Below are 13,479 nucleotides of genomic sequence, written 5' to 3' on the forward strand. Positions count from 1 at the left end.
TCAACAGGGCAATTCGCAAGTCGCTTTGTCGGCGGGACGACGAATCGCACATATATTGATGTCGCAGCTCCATTTCCCGATACACGAATCGAGTATGCAAATTCGAACTGGGTGGATATGTGTAATAAAGGGATTGTTTGCCAACGAAATTTTCCTGCATATTCATTAATGCCGAGACCGGAATGTGTACTGAAGTTAATTTACATTTGTTATTACTCGTTTACACTTGCGCTATATAGCACAGAAAATTGCTATTACACATTACGGAAATTGAGTTGGAAAATTAATTGGCGGAAGGTGGGCGCGTGATAAGTTTCTCACGGTGGAACGAAATAATTAATACACTTGTGGCGCTAATTAGGTGACATTAGAGACCGCGTTTTATAGAATATAAAGTATTCTAGCAGTGCGATATTTTGAAACGTGTATCCAGTGATTTCGAATTCAGAATTTGGTGCATAAACGGGACAACAAATACTTTTTCGCTGGGTGTTAATGAACATATCTTACAAATCAGATATTAATAGACTGTTTGTTTAGCAGTCTGTGGGTACTGTTACAACTATGCTCATCCACTATGCATGGCCTATAATTAATTCGTGGCGAGCGGAATGCATGTACGAGCAGCGCGACCACGAACTGTAAGCGGAAGTGACTTTTCAGTGGGTAGAGGAAAATGGACGCGCTTCATCTTCGTACGAGTCCTTGTGAACAGTAAAATAATACCGTCCTTTGTGAAGATTTCACAATGAGAGATTATGCTTTAATCCCGGAGCAAACTTCTATTCGTCATTGGGGAAACACAATCTCGACGTTGGTTCCCGAAGAAGCTTCGGGGATCTATTGTATAAGTTCTACATTTCACGCGGTTAAATAATCACGCTGCTTAGAATAAATAGAAAATCGCCGACTCGAGTGGTTTCACCATTCAGGAAGGTATCCAGTGTTATACAAGCCCCAATCTACTATAGAAATTAGGTATACCGTCAAATGGGTTAATTGTGATAACAAAAGTAGATTTTAAAATAAATTCCCCTGGCATCTATTGTAGAACAGGCGTTACTCTCAGACAAAACGCCTTGAGTAGCTTTAGTTGCCTACTCCAAGATGCATTTTGTCTGAGAATAATACCTTTTATACAATAGATGCTACAGGAATTTATTATAAAAATCTAATTTTTTTTGGTCAAAGCTACCCTAGTAGTCAAAGTTACAGTAGGACATATAAGGATACACTCCCCTCTTCATCAACGGAGTTTACACGAACAGCCCAGTGATACTGTCGTCTAATTATTTCGAGCAGTGTAGTAAGTACATATATTACTACAATAACAACACTATTTAGTAACCCGGCGAGTATAATAACTCGAAAGTGAGCAAGGCAATGTAATTGCAACGATATATTTCACGTGTGTGCAAAGGGAAACTGTGCTATCCGTGCTAAATTCATGCTTTTAATGGAAAGAAGAAACTCTCGTCTAAATCTGAACGCGTATCACGTACGTTTTCCATAATCCGTTCCCTTTGGATTTTCATGGGAAGTCGTATACATTCGATCTCTCCTCGGAACGACTTTACGCCTGGCCACTGAAGAACAAGCATCGAGCGCAATTAGCAATGCCCTACTCGTTATGAAGACGCGCCTTTAATAGTGCATTGTTTTTCGCTGGAACACAGCGAGCTGGAAGGAATTCGCCCGGCATAAATTACGGGAACAACAGATTTTCTAATTTATGTTAATTCCGCGGCTATCTCTCGGATCGGGGCAATCCTGGACGTAGGCGCAAGTGCGAGGCTTTTCTTTCGCAAGTTTACTTTCGCGGTATCGATCCGATCGATCTGCTTTCAAGGAAGATAGGGCGCAGACTTTGTCAGCATTCTTAAATGCCTCGTGCTCTGAGTTATGCTGATCGCTGCTTGCTTCCCGCGTGTATTTTCGATGTACTAATTTTCTCATTAGTGGAAGGTCTTTCATAATTCAGTAGGGGGTGGCGTCACTTTATTCGACGACCTTATAGTTCTCGTACACTGCTCTCTTGAGTGGAACACCCAACGCGGTAGTTGTAAATCAGAAAGAGTGTTGCTGAAAAAATTCATTATGCAAATGTGTTGTAGTATTGTAGTAGAAAGAAATTTTTAACGTGGAATGCCATAGTTGGGGCATAATGAATTGATTACTCAAGGGCAGCTCCACCTCCCTGAATTTCATCGACATAGGTATATTTCTTCATCATATTCTCTTTGAATTTTTAATTAAAAAAATTCGTCGCCATTTCTCTTGCTTCGAATCTAATTTTCTGTCATTTGGAGTTGGCTCTTGAAAGCAGGGGAGCCTTCTGGTACCTAATTTTGACCTACGAATGGCTTCTTATTTTTAAAGAATTTAGAAATTACGCACGTGATAATATTTCCTTAGTTCCAGACTAACAGGATGGTGGTGGACGAAGGCAATTTTACAGAATGGCAGGTCGAGGATAAGATTCCGTGATTATCGAAGGCGAGTCGTTAAGAAGGAATTCGAACGCAGCATTATTTTCCTAGAAGCTATGACTCAGCCTTCCATAGTAACAAAAGTAAAAAAATACCCGTTGCAATAAACCCGCTTGTACGTAGAGCCTAAAAGCGTTACTCAAACGTGTCCCACTTTTAGCTAGCGACAAGAGTAGATGCTCGTATGCGTCCTAGGACTGGTATTAGAAAGCGTGTTACGCGATTATAGACCTTTGTTTATCCCTCGTTATTCAACCGATGATGGTGTTTCCCTAGTAATTCAAGCTTTTTTTAACGGCCCGGCCACGCAATGCCCATTTATAGGCGCATCTCTGCTGTTATCATCTCAGACTCATCGAACGTCCAATTGGAGTAGCACAGTTGATTCTTCTCCCCTTTGTACGACAATCAATTTTAATGTTTTTTTAATTTTCTGCGCTTCAGTTCGCGTACGCATGGCTTCAGAGGTTCATTAAGAGGGGGCATATAAGGGAAATTAATGAGATTAAGTATGAATTTCACAAGAGTGGTATCGAGCACGAAGAGGATTAAGTAGCCATGAAGTTATTATAACAATAGTTTCAGTGCATTAACTTAGTTCAGTCAGTTTACTTCATTTTTTATTATTCAGCATTTATTTAGACATACACAGCTGCGTTAGAGATATGTATTAAGGCTTGAGGAGGCAGTCAGCAAAATATTTAGAGGCACGCTTAAATTGACGAAGCCGTTTTATTCAGTTTGTAATACAGACCGAAAACAAGCTTTCTCCCGCTCGCCGTCACGCGATTTCAATTAAATGACACGAATGCCAGTACATGAGACCGCCAAACGAGAACAAAATTTCACGTAACCGGTGGAAACTTTTAATTACAAAACCTCCGGATACTCGTTACAGTTCTCTCGTGTGTATTTTTAAATTTCTCTTTCGAAGACACGGCGGTGCAAAGTTTACCACCACCTCTCTCTGGCCAGTGGGAAGACATATCAACTGAATCACGTTCGATAATTCTTCTCAATTATCCAACCCTACGGGATCATCTCTCGGCAACGCGTGAACTCTTGCAATTCTGCTTCAAGGCCTATCGAAGCTTTCAGATCAGAAAACCCTCGTCAGGCTAAAGCTCAATACTAAAAATTCTCTACACTCCGCACCATCACCTCGTGCCTACTTGAACCACCCAGCAAGCAGAGTCCCTGCAACAATGGACCCAAGCGCACCAGTGTTCCCTACTCAATTAGCAGTTGGTTCGAGGATGGGCCGTTTCCGTCTATCAGATACCCCGGCGAGGAGGGTGCTCCTCGCGGACGCTCGCTAAGCATCCAGGCTTCGCGGGCACGCGAATTAACGCGTAATGTTCGCGGATGGAGCGCGCAGATAGCGCGGTCAGAGGTGGTCGCGAGCCGAGGATAAGGCTGGGATCGCGTACAACCGCAACGCGGGCACGTTGAAAGGCATTATATCCGCGAGCGCGGCGAGTTTCTCTCGGTATTAATGCCGAGTTATCGCCGGCCGTGTCCGATGTCGCATTCAAACTCGGACAATGCCCGCCCACATTCTCCTCGCGCGAACCTGGAAAGCATCTTGCAACCTTGGCCAGCCAGCGTCGCCAGAAAAAGAGTCCGCGCGTCCAATTTACAACCGCGGCCCAACAGCCGCGAATCATCGTCCATTCAATTCTTTAAGGACACCGAGTGCACGGAGTGGGCCGACTTTGAATTTACCGCCGCTTTTTCGCGGCCACCCTCGAATCGCTGCCTATTCTACGAAGATGCGCGCGTGTTCTTGGCCTCGCGGCTCTTTGTACCATCGCGCCTATTTCCGATTAAAGTTTCTTCCGCTCGTACTTTAGAGCCGCGATACTCGAGCTGGGGTAGCAACTGATTTCTGGCTTTGCCATGGTGCTTTTTGCACGTGGTTCTGACTACTATGCTCAGCGAAGCGGGTCGAGGTGTCTGGATATTATAGTGGCTTCGTGAGTCGTAGGAGTTTTAGCGAAGAACGTGCATAGGTTTTTTTATAGGCGCTTTTAAGGTTCTAATAAACGATAATGGAGAATGCAGACGTGTTCGATGTGTTTTGGAATTTTAAGGGGCACCATAGTTAAAGTTACCGATGTGTGACTTAAGTCCTCCGAAGACAAACGCGAGGGCGAGCTTATGTAGCGTTCGTTTAGAGGTTCGCGCTGGCCAGCTGATTTTACAATGTTACTTCAACAAGTCGTTTAGTATCATTTTGTATCGTGGCTCACGAATTCAGCAGCTTGCACATGTGGCGATCGAGTCTTTACTCTCCACCCTCGAACCTCTAATTTTAAGATTAAATGATCGCAAGCATATCGCTGCTCTGTACTTAACACACTCGCCGTAAAGCTGTTGTAGACACAGGGTGTCACGTAAATCGATGCACATGTTTGTCCAGGTGGTTTTCAGTAGCCATCTTGCTGGAGAACTTAAACAAACGCGCGGAGCAAGATAGCGTTTCGAAGTGATTACTCTTCGTGTTGACCCTTACGTTTGCTTCGCGTCTTGAAAGAATTTAGATCGCAAGCAGATCGTCGTGGTATCGTCTCTTCCCAAAACTTTCAGTATTAACTTCTTTCAGAATTAAGTAATACTTCGAAATCCAACGGTACCTAGACATTTCTTTCCTTTCGGCTGCACAATTACGCTCTGACATTCATCGTGAACCGTTTAATCCCACAACATGCCAATCCTACTTGGAGAAGTAAAATACACTGGGTGGCTTTCGGTGTGTCAGTAGCTCGGTAACTAAAGCTACATCGTCAGAGCAGCATGCTCGACAGGAAAAGCGGATATCCTCCCAGAGGCAAGCCCATGGGACACACATCTGGCTGATGCTTGACGAGGATGCCAGAGTGAACGTATCGTAAATATACACGCAAGTGTTTATTAGTGGAAGCTAGAAGGTTTCACCGGCACTTTCAGCGGTCGGCCGCGTAAGAATGGTTTGCATTTCACTGGTGAAACTCGCGTGGAGCGTCTCGTCGTCGCGGTCGGGCGAAATACAGCCGACGTCAGGCTCGTGCGCTCGCTTTCCATCATACCCGCTTCTCGGGGTCTCCGGGCTTTTGTCCTTGCTGAACCTCTGCACGCGCCTTGGCGCATCATCTCCTATCTCTGGACACGCACTCATGCGATTTAACCTTTTACTTTTCCCGTAGCCTCGCCTCCGGGAGAAAACCTCTGTCGCCTTCTAGGTTCTACGAGGCATTCTCTTTTCTGATTAGAGATATAGCAAGGAGTTAGGATGATAAGAAACCATTTCTTCGCCGGGGATTTTTACCCAGTTGGGAATGTAACTTTTTAGTCTCTACCTTTTTTCTGATCGCCACTAAAAGTTCGCATCTTTGCTACTTAGTTTCTAATCGGTAATTGCCGTTTTAGTAAAAAGATGGCCATTAGTTTAGAATGAAAACACGAGGGACTTCTTTTTGTGAGATATAATTCGATGCGAGATATCCTGTTTGAAAGGAGTCGGTTTTCAGGTGCATTCTATCGCGTTATCGCGATCGTTGTTCTTATTAATAAGAAGGATATAAAATAGTTAGGATAAGGAACGGATAACCTCTGTGCCGAGGTTTCGCAGCAACGCGTGCGCTCGTAATTTCGTTCCGCGCACGTGCACTCGTACCACAATAGCACTCTCTCCAGGTCTCAGGAGCTTTAATGCGCCGTCGAAAAAACGAGGTCCCCTCGACGGCGCTCGTGGGTTCAATTATGTATTTCGATTCAAAGCCACCAATTGTCGCGTAGAGTCCCTTTTCACTGGTACTCGGAGTCGAACCAGGCACAACTCCTTTCGCGAGACAATGCCCACGCGAAGAGTGCCACGAGATTTAAATACAGGAACCAACTCCACGGGACACCATTGTTGATCCGTTGTTCTCCTCTGACCATCCAATTTGCCGAGCACGCCGAGAATTCCGTTTCTTCGGAAGCTAATGCAGGCAATTTTCGTTCACTTACCTTGCGTAACTGTGAGTTCGTTCCAATTTCGGTGGAGTGGAAGTAGAGTAGCTTCTCTGTGTCAAGGAGCAAGTAGAAGTCAGGCAAGCGACGACCTAAAAAAGATGAAATTTCACGAAATATCGAGCCATGGGTCTCGTGCTCTGCTGCATCTGTAGAGAATTATATTTTCGATAGCTACAGCTATTAAGGGGGTATACCCGTTTGAACCTTCGGAAAATGTATACATTTTGTGGATTTTTTTACAAGTCAACGGTTTGATGCAGATTTCCCGTTTTTTAACTATGTTTACATAGTATTATGAACTACTTATAAAAAAAGTTTCAGTTAAAAAACTATTGTTTTTCGGAAGTTACGGATACATGTCCGAAAGTCTCTCGATTTTAGACGGCTAAACGGTGGCCCTAAAAACTCGCGCCACGTTCAACCAATTTACTTCAAATTTTGCATGCAGAATCATAATAAGATTCCACATCGTCCAACGAAGGCTTTTTTTATTTTGATTCCCCGTTTATTATTTATAAAGGAAAAAGGTGGATTTTTCTCTTAGAAAAATTTAACTTTACCTTTGATCTCTCACCATTTCTTTATTTTTCAAAATTTTCAAAATCGCCTTCGTTGGACGATGTGGAATCTTATTATGATTCTGCATGCAAAATTTGAAGTAAATTGGTTGAACGTAGCGCGAGTTTTTAGGGCCACCGTTTAGCCGTCTAAAATCGAGAGACTTTCGGACATGTATCCGTAACTTCCGAAAAACAATAATTTTTTAACTGAAACTTTTTTTATAAGTAGTTCATAATACTATGTAAACATAGTTAAAAAACGGGAAATCTGCATCAAACCGTTGACTTGTAAAAAAATCCACAAAATGTATACATTTTCCGAGGGTTCAAACGGGTATACCCCCTTAATTCTAGAAAGAAAAGTCGATGTAACTAGTCGAGGAAGATATTAACACAGTTGCTAGACGCGCAACTATTTAATTGCGGAAGCTAATGACAGCAGACTTTCGAGACGAAAAAAGTACGATTTCGCAAAAAGTGTTTCTTAACGGGGCTTGCAACGGCATTAAAGTGCCCGTAAAATTCGCTTCTATGTAATGGAATATTAATTTTCGAGCCTGGAGTCAGCCAGCTGCGTTGATTCGCGCTGACAGCTTTGATTTCTAGCGATTTTTAGAAATCCTACACGTCGGGTTGTTTATTATTAATCGCTGTGTACGGTGAAAAATTCAATAACCATGAAAATGCATACGTTTTCATTGAATTCTCTCATCATTTTGCGCTTAGAATATTCAGAAAGCCTATGACGAGTATTTTCTATCTAACAATAATGGTTTAGCAATTTTTGCTGCGTCTCTGAACGTAACAGCCACTTTTTATTTTCATTATATTGCGAGGTTATTCTCGACGAAAGTTAAGTATTTCGAGGACAAAGAGAAAAAAAGGAAGAGCGGGCCATCAGTGTCCTAGACACCCGCGGTTTTGCACTTTCTCGTTCGCCGAGACATGCAAAAGCAATACGAAAACCTATCAATATTGACATACTTTTCGTCGAAAAAGTACCTAACCGCAATTCTTCGTCGAGAGGAGACCAGTCAGAAAGCTGGTAGCCAACGAAATGAATTGCGGTCTGCTGTCCGTCCTCCTGGATCTTCTAAAAGTCCATTCAGTATCTAGAAAATGAATTGTGGGATAGTAAACATTTGCACGATCGGAAAAAGTACAAACACTAGTGTTTTTTAACAAACCCCATAGTTCGACATAAGTAGCAACACTAATCTGCTGGAAAGCGTCCATTTGCAAATCGACATTTCATATCTAATTATTGTTAGAATTCCTCCAACACTTTCCATTTTGAAGCAGAATCTTTTCTCTAAATTATTCATTTTACTTTTCAATTCAGACATTAACTTGGATAACATCTCCCTTTCAGTCTGCTTTGTTGCTGCGCACAAAACGCCGCTCTATTTTATAATTAACGCATTCCGTGATTAATCACAAGGATTTTTCCGTGAAAAGAACATCGACGAGCAGATTTCTCTTTCCGTTTCCGCTACTTGTGGCCAAGTATTTCGCCACTCAGCCGCTTATCTCACAATTTCATGCTTGCTTTTATCATTTTCGCGATCGATCGTGGGTCACGTTCATTCTGAATATGAATTTTTATTTTATCATGCAGAAAGCTGATTTTACAGGCAAAAATTTACAAAATTATGGTCGAGAAATAAGTAATAAATTATACAGATGCTGTGTTAGTGGTTATGATCCTTCGTGATTGCACTGTGAAGGAAGGAAGTGGAATTAAAAAAACGTTGAGTGAGCTAGCACAGGTGTTGGATAAAAAGGGAAGACCTCAACAAAGATATTCAAAAAATTATAAAACTTTTGGGATATGTAGAGGATATATAGGTATGTATTCCACAATTTTTTTTGCTACCCATATTCACTCAAAGGGGGTGAAATTGACCCTCGAAAAGCCGGCTATTTCCCGATCTTCTGTTATAATTCGCGAACTGTAAGAGATAGAAAAAAAGTTTTCAGACAAAAGTTACTTCTTATAATTAGAACTATCATGTGGTAACTTACAGCTCGCGAGTTATAACACAAACTCGGAAAATAGCCGGATTTTCAGTAGTCAATTTCAACCCCTTAGAGTCAATTTGAGCGGCAAAAAAAAAATACACAGGTATCTCGAAAGTTTCATAATTTTTTTAATTTCCCAGCTAGGAATCTTCCCTTGTAAGTTACATATCCTAATTAGTAACCAAATAGGTATGACCAAAGTATACGAATTGAGTTTGAAATTTGAATAGTGGAAAACTCCTGACTCCTTTTTGCATTTAAATTAGTTCGTTGGAAAAGTTATGGGCAATCTATTTGAAAAGAAAGTCCAAGTGCGACATTTTCTTAAATATTAGGTACCTCGCACTATTAATTTACCTCGTTCGTTATCCCCCTCGCGCACAGTGATCGCCAACAACGATTTTTGACACGCATCTGAAGGAAGGGGCGATCGAATGCCGAGGCTACGAAGTCGAAGGAGTAGAGTCCTGATTAAGTGGTACCTGGCCGATCGTCAAGCCTCGCGTACCTTTATTCGCATCACGAATTTGGGGCGCAGACAGCGTCGTGCCGGCGTATTTAGTCCGTGGACATTTTCATCTGGTTAAAAGGCTATTTCTGTCCGACAAAGTGCGGCGAATTAGCAACTCATCTTGGTAGGTCATCGTAATGCGTGCACCTTGTAGACGGTGCATTCCGTTTCTCCTCGTAAAGCCGTTGTATAACGATCCTTTACGCGTACCGAGACGAGCTAATGTAGGATCCTTTGCTCGACTCTCGCTTAGAACCACGGCTTTATGATCCAGGAACTTCTTTTGCATTTCCACAACGTCTGCTTGCAGCCGAACGATCTGAATTGCTACAATACCAGGCATAATGCTCCAATAAACTTCTCGCTGGAACTTGTGATCTTGAAGTTAACGATCAACCGACGGGATAGAAGCAGGGAGATTCGCGTTGCTCCTGCAATTAGGTGTTGTGGAGGATTTTTGTATTTTATATTTTAAGGATTCTATTTTATTCAGATAAATATGGAAAATAAAGTTTGAAAAAATACAAAGTAGTTACTTGTACAAAGCTAGCAAGGCTGTGTGGTCTGCTGTTTTAAAGAATTCGTCCTTGTCTTGCGGTCTAGAGGTTTTTATTCCAACAAGCTTTTTCTTATTCCTCGGAATGCAATTTAATGTTTACCTTGATGAGACGAATTCTTGGAGTTAGGTGCATTTAAATGTCCCCAATGTATTGCTTCATCAAGTGAGTACCTCGGTGGACTGTTTACTTGATAGGAATATTTATCATGCTAAAGGTTAAAGTGTTTGGAACGTATCAGACACGATGCCTTCATTCATAATAAGTTAAATAAATTATAGGAGTAGTATTGATATGAAAGAGCCTTCCACGACGGTATCACATCGAACCTAAGGTCTTTGGCTGAAGTCGCCTGGCTTTTTAAGGAATCCACGCTGTTTCACGCCTCATCGAGCGTCCTTGATTTAATTCCGTAGCCAATTCGATAGAGAAAAGCGTAATTTTTATCGATAACCTTCGCTCGGTGCCTGACTGACTCACTAGCCGGTTCTCTCGCTACCTGTCGAATCAAATGTCAGGTGTTCTCTCCTCGACAAGCGATTTACGTTTCTCTTTCGCGCGATGAAAAATGCCCCATCGTGAAACACGAGGACTGGAAAGGTAGCAACTAGCGAAAAATCCTTTCTACTTTTTTGCCCATTAAAACGGGTTGGCAAGCAAGATGAGCGAAGTGATAATTGGCAACTAAAAGTTGAAACTCTTTCGATCCCAATTAGCATTCTATAAATGGCGGTGCCATTAATGATGGGCACAAGCGCCTTTCGATCGTTTCTCAATATTTTTCGCCACGAGAATTCACAGTTTCAACGCTCGCTGAGGAAATTTGTAGTTACCTGCCAGTGTCCAAAATAAAAAGTCGAGGAGCCCCTTATCTTGTCTAAATGAACAATTACAATTGGATTGTTTGTAAATCAGCAGAACGGGCGTTTCGAATTTAATTGTACGCAGTCGAATTTAATTCTTCGCGATGACGTTAGAATTACGTAGCTCAGAGGGAAGAGGCAATCGAATTGTTTCCTACGGAAGTGTAACGGTATCTAAATGGGTTAGATCTGTGCACCGTTACTCATCACATTATTTTCGAGCTATTTGCCTCTGCGATTCCACGCGGAGTGCCGAGTAATTAGAATTCGAGTCGAGTCGAACCGGAAGCGATTGCAAAAACCCGTAGAAAAATTGTGCGGACTCCTGCTTGCGAGTCAAGGAACAGAAAACGATGGTCTGCGAAATAAGAGTCTTTGTCTTCGGTTCTATAAATGAGACTTTAATTTTAAGAGCGAATAAAATCGCACGAGACCATCTGCAAACGAATATTTAATTTATTTACCTATATAATTTTGGAATCGAAGTGACAAGTTGAATTAACGCTGAGTTCGCAGTTTCTTTTTTTTTTGCTAAATACCTATCGTAATTCTAACGCGAATTCGCCGAAGGGAAGTTCCGCGATGCTCAGAAAGTGCTGCGAAACGATCACGATGGATCTGGATCGCGCGATCGCGCCGCTCCTTCCGCATTTCTTCAGCCATCAGCGCATTGTTTACGTGTCGTTGGGCACAAGTGTCTGTTCCCTCGTAGATTAAGTGGAAGAACACGCGGTATCCCTGATTAACGCCTAATCTGCATCGATAATACGGAAGCGCGAAGGCGTAACCCCTTCGGTGGTGTTTCCTTGCGAAACTGGTTTCCTCTGGCTGGGCAAGATCAAGGCTCCCGACGGATCGATCGGCGATTTCGAGGTTACGCGGCAGACACAGACGAATTCGATCGGTTCTGATAAATAATTTAGCGGCGATCAGGCGGAGTGAACGCTGCCAAGCCAGCGGAGGGCGCGCTCGTTGTCTGGCCTTTAATTACACGATCGAATCGACGAAACGGCATTGTTGGATCGTACCTTGATGAATCGTGAGAAGCGAGTGGTCTAATGCAATTGAATATTCACAGAGCGCAGGGAAACAAAGTTGCTAATCAGCAATTGCTAATCGACTTAATTTAACCTTGCGGGAATTCAACGTTTGGACGATCGGGTTTAGAAGCTTCAACGAATCGATTTTGAAATATTTATCGAGGAAATTAATTGCCCCGCCATTTATGTGTGGATAGTAGAGGTTTTTGGTATAAGTTTGAGGAATAATGACAAGTTTAAAAAAAGATTTTGGAGTAACTGGATCCAGGCTGAAAGAATTTGTTATAAAACTACGATTTCACGTTACGGACGTGTATGTTAACTTTTAGCCTCGAAAAGTCGTGGAACGATGTCTGATTCGCTGATTATCAGTTGCATCGACTTCACGTTCGCTGTGTTTTCCCTGCCGCTCGATTCGCACAAATTCCAGTGCGTTCCAACTGGATTAAACGTGAAATACAACGTTACAGGCCGTTTGCACTCCGTTTCGGACGGAAATAAACCTCTGTTTCATTCGCGAGCGGCGCAAGGCTGCGCGTGCGACTATCAAGCGTGGCATTTGCACGCGGAAACCAGTGGGACTGCTAGCATTCTTGATCCAACGTGTTATTTCAGTAAATCACAGGGGTATCGATACGCCTGTTCCGTTGGCAAAGAAAATGTTTTTCATGGGGAACCGATTACTGACTAATGCATCATTAGCTTTCCAACTACTGATCACTCGCAGTGCTATCGGCTCGTCGTTTATTCGAAAATTCATTCGAGTTGCTTCTTAGACGTAACAGGTTTAGTTTAATGTCATTCGTTCCTGATGCATAATACGAATTTGAGCGTTGCAACTTGATCGTTGAATAATAATTAATTTGTAAATTCTGGTTTTTCTTTTATTCATTCAGTCTCTAAAGTATTTTGTATAATTATAATTGATTTGTGCTATTAACTCACAATCAGGGAACAGTTGAACGTGCCTGCCGTAATGCGTTTATTTTGTGTTCTTTATTTTGTATTTTATTTTAATTCATTTTGTTTTGTAACTTGTTGCATTTACGTTCTCTTTCTATTATTATTGTACTTTGTCATGAGTCTTCTGGTTAGGCTTAAAAGCAGCAAATTCCTGAGTCTCGCACAGTACTTCTCTTTGTGTTTTTTTTTTGGAATGTAATAAAGACGTATTATTATTATTATTATTATTATTATTATAGTCGAAGGTTGGTATTGATCGGGTATGTAAAGGTAGAAGGATGTGCGCCCGATTATATCGTAGTGGTATTTTAAATCGAATAGAAGTTACGTTCGCGTGCGAAGTTTCTTTCGATTTTTTTTTTTAAATATAACGCAGAAATTATATTGTCTCGGACCGAGGAGGCACTGCACTGCAAATTAATAAGACACATCAATGTAACACGCAGATTGCACGACCTACTTCTGTCGAACCTTGTTA

General features: G+C 42.0%; 1 protein-coding gene across 2 annotated transcripts in view; it reads left to right on the forward strand.

The window, feature by feature from the left end:
• The window catches only part of Jvl (javelin-like), a 76,321-nt gene that overhangs the window by 9,245 nt on the left and 53,597 nt on the right, over positions 1-13,479 (forward strand). The gene's annotated exons all lie outside the window — the stretch shown is intronic.

This window comes from Andrena cerasifolii, chromosome 7 (genome assembly GCF_050908995.1).
Source record: "Andrena cerasifolii isolate SP2316 chromosome 7, iyAndCera1_principal, whole genome shotgun sequence".
NCBI lineage: Eukaryota > Metazoa > Arthropoda > Insecta > Hymenoptera > Andrenidae > Andrena > Andrena cerasifolii.